This window comes from Mustelus asterias, chromosome 20 (assembly GCF_964213995.1).
Source record: "Mustelus asterias chromosome 20, sMusAst1.hap1.1, whole genome shotgun sequence".
Lineage (NCBI taxonomy): Eukaryota > Metazoa > Chordata > Chondrichthyes > Carcharhiniformes > Triakidae > Mustelus > Mustelus asterias.
Genome location: NC_135820.1, coordinates 75916037 through 75928568, shown reverse-complemented (window position 1 = coordinate 75928568; position 12532 = coordinate 75916037). Strand labels below are relative to the sequence as shown.

Below are 12532 nucleotides of genomic sequence, written 5' to 3'. Positions count from 1 at the left end.
TCACTCCAGTTTATTTGCTGAACTAGTGAGTTAATGTAAAAACACAATTTAAATTCAAAACAGAAAATGCCAGAAACACTCAGTAAGTCTGGCACCATCTTTGGAGAGGGGGAAAGAGCTAACATTTCAGGTCAATGACCTTTCATTGGAACGTCAGACCTAAAACATTGGAGTGAATTTGCCCATTCTGCCCACCATAGGAATCATAGCGGGCAAGGGGTGTACCATGGAACGGTCTCTTGACCTCAGGCAAGATTTTCCAGTTTTGGGATGAGCGCGGCCAGAAAATTCCGCCCATTAACTCTGTTCCTCTCCCTCTACAGGTGATGGCAGACTAATATTTTCCAGCCTTTTCTCCTTTTATTTCAGATTTCCAACATCATATAAGGATACATACACATGAACATTCAGATTAGGGAGGAGTAAGCCGGTCAGTCCCTTGAGCTTGCTCTACCATTCATTAAGGTCATGGCTGATCAGATCATGCCTACCCCCGATCAGCCTCTGCCTTAAAAATATTCAACAACCCTGCCACAACCACTCTCCGGGTAAGAATGCTGCAAAGGTTCACAACACAAAAACAAATTCTCAACTCCATCTTAAACGGGAGACCCCTTATTTTTAAACTGTGCTAGTCTCTTCCACAGGGGGAAAACACCCTGTCAAGTCCCCTCAGGATCTGAGATGTTTCAACAGGATCACCTCTCATTCTTCTGAACGCCAATGGATAAAGGCCCAGCCTGTCCACCCTTTCCTCAATAGATAATCCCTTCATCCAAGGTATCATTCTAGTGAACCTGCTCTGAACTGCTTCAAATGCATTCACATCCTTCCTTAAATAAAGGAGACCAAACTGTAAACCGTACTCCAGATGTGGTCTCACTATCATGTACAACTGCAGCAAAACATCCCTACTTTTATAGTCCATTCCCATTGTAATAAATGACAATTTGCCTTCCTAAGCACTTGCTATACCTGTATACTAATCTCGCGTTCTGCATCTACAATATTTTGCCTTGGTACTAGAGATCTGACAGAGACCAAGGGGTGGACCGTTCCATGGTCCACCCCTTGCCCGCTATGATTCCTATGGTGGGCAGAATGGGCAAATTCACTCCAATGTTTTAGGTCTGTCGTTCCAATGAAAGGTCATTGACCTGAAATGTGAGCTCTTTTTCTCTCCCCACAGATGGTGCCAGACTTAGAGTGTTTCTGGCATTTTCTGGAATACTACAGGTCTGTCAGGCAGAATTCAGCCCCCAAGAACTGATCACAGATCAAACTATGTTGGCATACTAAAATTGCAACAGTTTAGCCAATTTCAAAATACTTGTGTCTTATTTAGAATGACTGAATAATACACCACAGGAGGCTATTTGGCCCATTATGCCTGTGCTTGGAAAGCCCATTAGAGCCATTCCGCTGCTCTTTCCCCATAGACCTGCAAATTTTTCTCCTTCAAGAATTCCTTTAGTAAATTATTGAATCTGCCTCCACCAACCCTTTCAGGCAGTACGTTCTAGCTCATAACTCACTGGTTTGTTTTTAAAATATTGCCTCTGATTCTATTGCCAATTACAATTTCCAGATTGTAATGTCCAACTTAATAACATAAAACATTTAGTAAGTCGCTCATTACTTTGAATTCTGGCAATACCCACTCATACCCACTAATCCCTCTTCCCCACCCTCCAGATGTTACCTGACTGAGCATTGGCAGCAGTTTGTGCTTCGGATTTTCAGCATCTGCAGTTGATTTTTAAAAAAATATATAAAATGTCTTTCTAACCTGTAACAGTTCAAGTTTTATATTTATTTCAGCTTACACAGAAGTAAAATCAAACACGTGTCAATGTTTTAATGGATAAAATGCTGATGTCTATCCACTTTACATTCAGTCATGGCCACCAGGCAATACTATGTGGGAGCTTAGCTCTGTACTGCAATTCGCTATTGCTCCACCTACTGGCTATTACAACAGTGGATTTCATGCGGTTATGTACAGGATCACCTGATTCACTTCCTGGGAATATTATTTTTAAAATTCGGCTTATGAGCAGTCAAAGAAAAGTGCCACAGTAGGTCAATCAACATATGTAAGGCAACAGGTAAACTGCAAAACTAAAAGATAACCATACTTATTCATTAACGAACGGAACAAGGAGGGAGGGGAATGATGCTCGAGGAAAAGGGCAAATTTCCCTCGTCACTGGAAGCTGAACGACTTCCAAATTGCTTCAAAGAGAAGCAGGACTAATGAAAAAAAAGTTCAGTGAGGCAAAGAAGAGTCAAATCTAACTCGAGTACAGAAGCTAAAATGACGAAAGCAGAGCTAGATATGTGATCTCAGCAAAGTCCAGCAGTACCAAAGAGACAAAACAGGTGAATACCCCAGCCCAGAACCCCACCTCCAGAGGAAACACCCAGAGACTGACCCACTTCAGATGTTGACTGATTTTTCTTCCAGTGAAATACAGCGAGAATATAGTGAGGCCTCAACTTACGAAAGTCAATCTTGTGACTCTCGAGATACAGAATTCAGGAAAAAGACGTGAAAGACAGTTACTGAATCCCGTGTTCAGCATGGTTGGAACACCAAAAGGAAACAAAACAAGCATCAGGCAAAGCGACAGGGTATCATTTCCAGCAGACACCTGTCCAGTTAAGCCCATTCTGGAACAAGCCCAAGACAAAGCTTGTACTGGTCTCTCAGGCCACTTGAGGCACAGTGGCCATGGAAACCACTGATGGAGAGATCTTAATGACAGCTGATAACAGGCTGTTACATTTTCATATTATTGCAACTGGTTACTTTAAAATTTCATATTTATGCTCTCAATCTTGTAAAAGAGTAACCAGCAGTCATGCCACTAAACAGAAAGATTCCAAACTAAAGATACTTTAGCTCTCCATTACAACTCTTAGTTGAGATATACCAACAACTTTGGCGTTTCCCAGCAAAAATAGGTTGGATAAAATGTGCAGTTTTGTCTTGTGACTACCGTTCTACTGGATCACACAACTTCAGGTCCAGAAAGGGGTGATCAGTTGCTTAACCTAACCAATGCAACCAGAAGGCTGTCAGTAGAAAACCATGGGCTGAATTATTCATTCACACTCTTCCCAAAATCATTGCAATATTTGAAAACCTGCGCAGAATAAAGAGCTCCTCGCACATCAAAAAATATCTCAAAGTGCTTTACAAAAGAAGAGGGGGCAGTGTTTAGTTAAGAGGGGGAGGAAATACAAAAGGCAGAAGGTTTAGTGCAAGGTGCCTGTGAGATAGGGCTGAAAAATAAGAATTCAGGAAGTTTTTGCAAACACTGGTATCAAGGTGAAGGAGCTCCAACCTGGGAGGACAGAGTAACTGAGTAAGTTATTATAGAGATCAGCTAATACGTTAAAATGAATAGGACCTTCCCACAACTTCCAAAGTACAGCAGATAATTGTACAACACTGATACTGAATTACAGTATCAAACCATTGAGTAGTGATAAGATAGGACAACTGGCCTTTGTACCCCTGAGTAAATGCCATGATCCTAACAAAGGTTTCTTTCAAAGGCTATCATTTAAAATATGAATCAGCAGAGCAGACCTATAAAAGTGAGTAAAATCATAGATTCTACCATGCGCTTTAAAAAAGTGGAGACTGTGATAATGGGAAATCACTGACCTTATTTAATGCCGCTCTCCAATATGGAGGGAACTAAATGACAGTCACAGTGGCAAGCACTGCTGCCTCACAACGCTAGGGACCCGGGTTCGATTCCCAGCTTGGTTCACTGTCTGTGTGGAGACTGCATATCGTGTTTACTCAGGGTGCTCCAGTTTCCTCCCACAGTCCGAAAGACGTGCTGGTTAGGTGCATTGGTCGCGCTAAATTCTCCCTCAGTGTACCCGAACAGAGTGGCAAGTGTGGATTTTCACAGTAACTTCATTGCAGCGTTAAAGTAAGGCTATGTGTGACTAATAAGTGAACTTTACTGTGTTCACCCTCAGTTACAAACTATCTCACACACTCAATATAAAGAAAAAAATGCAAATAAGCTAATAAAAAATACTTAAGCCTCGGAGACAAGCCAGCTGGTGATAGCCATGTTATTGTCTATCAGCTAGTGAAGGAACCTACCTAGAATCACGCCAAGTAATCACAGGGGACTCCATTAAAGAAAGAACCCATTTGAGATAGAAAATGTATTTTTCAGACATTTAATACAACATGTAAAAAGGATATGCCAACCTCTGCTCCACCTTTACTCAAAGTAATGACCAAAATGAGACAGGTATCAGTCATAACTCCATCAGCTAAAGCTTTTGCTAAACACAGCTGAATTCTGTAGAATTCACGTTGTCAATATATAACATCTCACTTGAAAGTTTACCAAGACACAAGCCTGCCTCTGTCAAAGAGGAGTTGTGTTGCTGATTAAACTCTAAATACACAGTTCTACAATGGATATCAACTCCTTTTGATCAATGTGTTGCTGCATCTGTTCACACGCATTTATAAAACAAATAAAGCTGACCAACTTTTAGCCTGATATTATTCCCCTGATGGCAAATTGCCTGCCTATAGAATGGATAGCAAAATTGCTCAGGGCATGTCTAATGATTGGAGGTTAATGATTATGTTTGGGTAACACAGCCTGCACAGGGGATGTATACAGGCACATATTTCAATTCAAAGTAGTTTTGGGCTACTCATGGGAAAGCCCATGAACATCAGGTTACAAACAGAAATCAAAAGTGTGAAGGGGAAAGTCCAAATTGTTAGATTTGTCACTGAAGCAATGTTACACCACTCTTGTAAGCTATTTCAAGGCTTCCCATCACAGTTATCAAACATTTGAGAGAAGAGGTTTCATACGTCAGTTCATATAAATTGCTGCAAACCAGAAACAAATTCAAAGGGATATTTTGCCTGTTCATGAATCTATGTGGCTCTTTCCCGTTGATTTGGGCAGCAGACTGGAAAAGTGGATTGTTTGACCATTATAGACATGTATAATTTTCATTTCCCTCATCTCTCTGCTACAGTGTTTATTCTGTGTACAGTTCTTGATAATGGCACTGTAAGAAACACATGGGGTCCAGGCTTGTTATTTGCATACTGACCACAAGTTACATTGGAAACAGGCACGCACACAGACACACCGGTTGGTTGAATACATTGCATGTCTTAAGTACTAAAATGTTAGAAAGACTAAATGAAAAATTGGCTTTGTTTTGGCGTTTGCAGTAATATGTTCCTACAGCCTGAGATGCAGTTTAGTTGTTCGTATAAATGAAAATCAAACAGTTTCTATGGTGAGTGCTTGATCCACTGAGTTCACTGCCCAAAGCTGTGAAAGCGAAACATATCACCAACGAATTTCAGGTGCAGCGCCCTCACACTAGAACTGGTTGCCAGCAATGCAATGAGCAACTAAACTGCATCCCAGGCTGCAGGAACATATTGCTGCAATGGTCACGCATGCAATGGCCAGCTTTGATGATGTAATTGCTCAAAAATCTTGTGCCAAGACAAGACTGATTTCTTATTTAATTCCTTTGTAACATTTTTATATTCACGTTAGTCAGTACTTAACTAAATAAAATTATACGACTTGTGGTGGTCATACAGTACATTCAACCAAATGTCTGTGCGTGCACTTGTGTCCGATGTAATCTTTGGTCATTATGCAAGTAACAAACCAGGATTCATGTGCTCCATACTGTAGTTATCACATGCTGCGCACAGAATGAGCAGTGTCACAGAAAGGCCAAAGAAATGGAGAAACTGATATCCTTCATAGCAAGTTTAGGTTATTTGCTTGCTTGATCTCAATGAAGGATCAAAATAGAATCGTTACATTTTTCAAATGGCAGAATTTTACATTTCTTCTCTGGCCCAATAAATGTTTAAAACAGATGAAGGACTATTCTTTTTAATATCACAATGACATCAAATTATCTTCAAGCAAATGCTGATTCTCTTTTTATTCCCTTCTCCAACTTCAGTCCTACCTTTACGCAGTCGGACAAGCAACTGGAATTTCCCTCATTTAGTTTCTCGAAGTCCCTGATCTTAATCTCGCTCTCATTTTCATTTTCTATGCAGTCTGGTGAAACACTGACTAGTTATCCTTGCATGTGAAAGAGAAAGAAAGTTTGTGAATGAACAACTTGGCATTTTTAAAAATACACACAAACAAAATCTCATTTTAGGCACAGGAAATTTTATATCTCAAAGTCCAGCAAAGAACATATACCACCCATGGTATAATTGATCTTAAAGTCTGCATTCCTCTATCAATATATATAAAACACACAGCTTAGTTTATGACCATGCTTCTACAGACTGACCCACACAAGTTACCAACATGCTATACAACACCTAATGGAACCAGGATCCATTGCTAATGCAAATAATTGGGAGACCCTACTTTAATTGGGCGGCACGATTCGATTCCCGAATTGGTTCAATGTCTGTGTGGAGTTTGCACGTTCTCCTCATGTCTGCGTGGGTTTCCTCCGGGTGCTCCGGTTTCTCCTCAGTCTGAAAGACGTGCTAGTTCGGTGCACTGACCCGAACAGGCGCCGGAATGTGGTGACTAGGGCAATTTCACAGTAACTTCATTGCAGTGTTAATGTAAGCCTTACTTGCGACTAATAAACAAACTTTTTAATTGGTGCTACACTTATGTAGGAATGCAGAATTTAATAGATAACAGGTGAATATGCATGAACACGTGTAGCATCTGAAATAATGTAATAAGTACTGCCTACATGCAGTCAAGAAAGATGCATTAAATTTCCATATTGGAAAACCTCACGTGTTAACAGGAAACAGATTTTGATCACAAACACATGAAAATGCACTCATTTGGGAAAAAGTAATGTTCTTTGTGGGTTTTAATTTGATCCTTTACATATCTGGCACTTTTCCCCAAATCCTGTAGTAAAAGCAATTAAAAGTAAAAAACTATGAATGCTGAAATCAGAGTAATCTGAACAGAGAAAACAGGTTGCTGCTTTGGACAGAGATCCTTCAGCAAATTCCAATGAAGGAGTTCCATTAAAAATCTCAACCCACTGTCTTCCTTTTCAGATCAAACTTTTTGTCTGCTTCCAGCCCTTTCCATTTTATCATAATTGGATTAAGCTTGAAGCTCAAAACCAAAATGGAATGCTGGAAACTTATTCTGACTCAATAACATGTACTTATACAGCACCTTAAACCCCAGAGTGTGTTAGCAAACAAAGTTTGACATTGAGCCACGTGATATTCAATCCGAATAAGTGAGAGGAGATGCACTTGGGTAGGACAACCAAGGCAAGGGTAATACATGATGAGTGGCAGGATCCTGGGAAGCACCAAGGATCAGAGGGACCTTGGTGTGCTTGTACACCAGTCCCTTAAGGCAGCTGGACTGGTGGCTAAAGTGATTAAGAATGCACATGGTATACTTGCCTTTATTAACAGAGGCATAGAGTTTAACAGCATGGAGATTATGTTGGAACTATATAAAATGTTGGTTAGGCCACAGCTAGGGTGGTGGGAGCAGTTCTGGAATCCACATTATAGGAGGGATGTGATAGCACTGGAAAGGGTGCAGAGGAGATTTACCAGGATATTGCCTGGGCTGAAGAGTTTAGTTATGAAGAGAGATTGGATAGACTGGGGTTGTTTTCCTTGGAGCAGAGGAGACGGAGGGGGAACATGCATAAAATTATGAGGGGCATAGGCAGGAAGAAACTTTTCCCCTTGGTGGAGGGATCAATGCCCATGGGCCATAGATTTAAGATAAAGGCACAGGAGGTTTAGAGGGGATGCAAGGAAAAACATGTTCACCCAAAAAGTGGTGGGAGTCTGGAACTCTCTGCTTGAAAAGGGTGATAGAGGCCGAGATCCTCATAACATTTAAGTATTTAGATGCGCATTTGCAATGTCAAGGCAGGCAAGGCTATGGGCCAAGTGCTGGAAAATAGGATTAGAATATTTGGGTGGTTTGGTTTTGAGGATGCAGACGTGATGAGCCAAGAGCCTTTTTCTGTGCTGTAGACTTCTTATATAAGCACAGGTGACAAAATGTTTGGTCAAAAGAGGGAGATCAAGAGTATATTACAGAGGAGCTAGAATTAGAGAGGACAGCTGCATGGGAAGAGAATTCTAGAGTTCAGGGCTTTCACAGCCAAAAGCACAATCGCAAACATTGGGAAGATTGAAATTAGGACATGCAAGGAGGTCACAAGTAGAGGAATGAGGAGAGTTATAGCTTGGAGGAGATTGGAGTTATGGAGATGCCAAGCCTTTGAGGGATTTGAAAACAATGAGAATGTTAAAATCAATTAAACATGAGTCAATGTACGTCAATGACCACAGACGCGATGGATAATCAGAATTGGAGCGAGCGAGGAAAGAGGCAGTTTTTGAATAGCTTGAATTTATGCACGGTGGAAAAGAGGTCAGCCAAATGAACCTTACATTTGTCAAGACGAGAGATAACAGACATGGGAAATACAGATGAAGGTTTCTGTAGATGGTCCGAGGAAGGGTAGAGACAGGTGACATTACAGAAGGAGGGGTAGCTGGGCTTGGCAATGCGGTATAATGTGGGTTCAGAAGCTTATCTCAGGATCAAATAGAAAGTCAAGTTTGCAAATAGGCTGGTTTAGCGTGTGACCGAATGGAGTCAGTGGCTAAGAAACAGAGCTTAAGGCACAGACTGAAGACAATACCTTCAGTGTTCTTGACATTTGTAGAAGATTGCTGCTCATCTAGTACTGGATGTTTTTCAAGCATGTGACAAAGTAAGAGACAGTGGAGTAGTCAAGAGAGGTGGTGAGAGATGAGGCAGCTTACAAGCAGAATTAAACATGTTTTTGGGTGATGTTACAATTTACCCTGAATGAGAAACAGTAACTGTGCCCTTCCAAAACACAAATAAAAACATTGATAGATAAGTTTGACACAACAGAGCTTGAAATATGGAGCAAATACCCCTGTCGTAAAATATAGAAGGTTAGCCTCTGCCTCAACGTATAGGCTCAGAATCAAAGAGACCACCACTGTCACACTGCATGTTTACAGCAACAGAGAGAAAAACAGCTGACAAAGAGCAACAGTCCTTCCTTTCAGTGTGCAGCCAGCAAATAGAATATCAAGAGAGATCTTTCTGGACTGGTAGATTCAAGTAGTAATATCCAGTTTATGAAGAAGGCACTTTGTGGAAGCCACCAAAACTGGCGATTGGTTCACTTTGCATATGTGGGAATTATACGCTTCTGTGAAACAATTTAGGATGTTGCTAAAAAGAGAGGCATGCTGTCAAAGCCACTCATCAGGACAAACACAAGAATGCTAAATTTCAAACGATCAGGATATTTCATACTATGAGAGAAAAGGATGCTAGCTGTGCAAGTTGACTGATTAGTTGAGGCATTACCATGGAGAAAGCAACGGGGGGTGAACAAATTCTTTTGTTTGCTGATAATAGGAACGTGTATGAATGTTTCACTCACTTGAAGCAACATTACAGACCCCATTGCAAGTTCCACTGATATCTTAAATTGATGGTTAGTATAGTCATTCACACAATCAGGATTGTTCAGCAAGTGCTTCCCAATCACCAAATCACATCTAACAACGGATATTTTGTTTTGGATTTTGCAAGCGCGAGTACAATCTCTACTCTGCCTATTATGAACAACTGTTTGATTTGATCGGTCAGTCACTGGGATTTATAGCCTATGCACCTGGAATTACACCGAGACTGAAGTTTATACACAACATTGCTCATTTGTATGGTAAATGGAACTACTTTTAGACTGACAACAGCAACTTGTTGGTGGAAAATGAAATTCACATAGCCATTGCACAATAGCAACATGAAACAGCTTGTTTAACTTGTTCACATTTTTGAGAAACTTTGCCTTTTCTGGGTACTTTGAGGTGGATGGACACTTTTCATGCCCAAAGGTGGCACTCTTTGGAACATTTGCAGGACACAAAGCGAATTATAATCAAATCAGGATAGCTATTAGTATGCAGGATAGATGTGACACTCCATTTTTGCATCATGCTTGCAAGTTGGGTAAATGGCTAGAGTCCTTTAGGATGTTTTACTACATTAAAGATGCTAACTAGATGAAAGTATGCTACAGTGGTAGAATTAAGCATAATTTACCAGGCAGATAACATTTTATGCTCCATTTTGACACATAAGCCAGTTTAACATTTAGCAACAATGAGAACATTTAAAAATTGGATGAACTTTGGGACTTCTCCACAACCATTAACCTCAGTACGACAGCTTATCATAGAATTCCTACGGTGGAGAAGGCCATTCGGATCTACACTGCCACAAAAAGGAAATATGTAACTTAATATCTCCAGTCACATGCTTGAAATACAGCACGTTCTTTAATTGGTGTTTTGATTTAAAAGGTTTAACATGGACTGATCACTATAGCAACTGCATCATCTACAAGGATCAGCTGGAAGTCATTTCCGCAGACATCGGACTTGCTTGATGTCAAATTTATAGTACAGGCAGCATCTTCAATTCAGTGCAATGCTAGGAGCCTCACAATAAGAATGTTTAAAGTTCCCTTATAAAATTTAAAAGCACAGTGTATTTGTTGAGCAAATACAGTAATTACTCTATATCAGTTACCTTCTAGACATAGCCAGTTTAAATGGTTTCTTTGGTAAAATTGGAGATAATTTGCTAGGGCCACATAAAACTACTGGAGCAGTAGAAAGTTGATGTCCGTTAAGGCAGGCAGACAACAAACAACAACTTGCATTTATGTAGCACCATTAACATACAAAATGTCCTAGGGCATTAAGGTTGTCATAAAACAAAATGTGGCATGTCAAATTAGGGCAGGTGATCAAAAGCTTGGTCAAAAGGTAGGCTTTAAGGAACATCTTAAAGAAGGAAAGGTGCAGCAAGGTAGAGAGGTTTAGGGAGGGAGTGTCAGAGTGTAGGGTCTAGGCAGTCAATGACTTGACAGCAAACGACGTAGCAATGTAAAGACCAACAGTTGGTATCTCCATACTGAAATGATAGTCAAGATTACATCTCAGGCCTGGACATGGCAACTGACTTAATACACCTTTTAAAATGGACAATAATTAGACAATGAAATGTTTCGATTACCACTTACAAGACCCTCAAAGAACCTCAATACACAAACCATGGCTCAATGAACAGCTTCAAACTACCAGGCAAGTCCTTGGGCTACCTCCTCTGCTGACTGTGCCCTTCTCCGCCCCACTGCCTGCTTGATATATTCAAGACCCAGTGTCAGCAACAATGTGATCTTTCTCAAGACATGGACTTTAACTTCAATCCAAGCCTTCATCCAAGAACAAATATCTACCCCCACTTCTCAAACGGTTGCTCAAGGAGGTCTACTTTAGCCACTTAATTTATTCATGCAAATAAAGCTCTTCCTGTGTTTATTGTAGGAGGAAAATGTTCACCCTCCTCCCTCTGCGACTGGATCTTTGACTTCCGAACCCACAGACCGTAATCAGTAAGGTTAGGCAATGACATCTCCTTCATGACTAACTTCAACACTGGTGCACCGCAAGGCTATGTCCTCAGCCCCTACTATACTTCTTATATACTCATGACTATGCAGCCAAATTCTGCTCCAATTCCATTTTCAATTTTGCTGATGACACTACCGTAGTCGGTGGGATCTCAAACAATGACGAGACGGAGTACAGGAAAGAGATTGAGATTCTGGTGCAATGACATTAATCTCTCCCTCAATGTCAGTGAAGCGAAAGAAATAGTCACTGACTTCAAGAAGTGTAGTGTAGTGGAGGACATGTTTGTCGACATCAACAATGATGAAGTCGAAATGGTTGAGCGCTTCAAGTCTCTAGGTGTCCAGATCACCAAGAACCTGTCCTGATGTCTCCACGCTGGTGCTATAGTTAAGTAAGCCCACCCATGCAGTGGGCTATTTTCTCAGGAGGCTCAGGGCATTGGGCACGTCCACTACGACTCTCACCAATCTTTACAGGTCCACCACAGAAAACTTCCTTGCCAGATGTGTCACAGTTTGGTATGACGCCTGCTCCAACCAAGATTGCAAGAAACTACAAAGGGTTGTGAACGTAGCCCAGTCCATCATACAAACCAGCCATCTACTGATTCCGTCTACACTTCCTGCTGCCTCGGTAAAGCAGCCAGCTTAATCAAAGACCCCATGTACAAAAGTCCGAGATCACGTACCAACCGATTCAAGAACAGCTTCTTCCCTGCTGCCGGACTTTTGAATGGACCTATATATTAAGCTGATCTTTCTCTACAGCCTAGCCATGGCTGTAACACTATCTTCTGCACTCTCTCCTACGAATGCTACAAATGGTATGTTTTGTATGTATAGCGTGCAAAAACAATACTTTTCACTGCATCTCAATACGTGACAATAATAAATCAAAGGCAGAGAAAGAGGTCATTTGGCCAACTGATGAAACTGAGATGCAAGGTAGGCATCATCTTTAGAATACGTACATAAACTGACA

General features: G+C 40.9%; 1 protein-coding gene across 2 annotated transcripts in view; it reads right to left on the bottom strand.

Moving 5' to 3' along the window:
• Positions 1 to 12532, bottom strand: part of oser1 (oxidative stress responsive serine-rich 1) — a 41956-nt gene that overhangs the window by 15655 nt on the left and 13769 nt on the right. Inside the window, exon 2 of one of the 2 annotated variants that reach the window (XM_078236883.1) lies at positions 6010 to 6128. The exons of the other annotated variant lie outside the window; for it this stretch is intronic. The gene's annotated coding sequence lies outside the window, so the exon portion shown is untranslated. The remainder of the gene's footprint in view (positions 1 to 6009; positions 6129 to 12532) is intronic. 2 annotated transcript variants of the gene reach the window in all.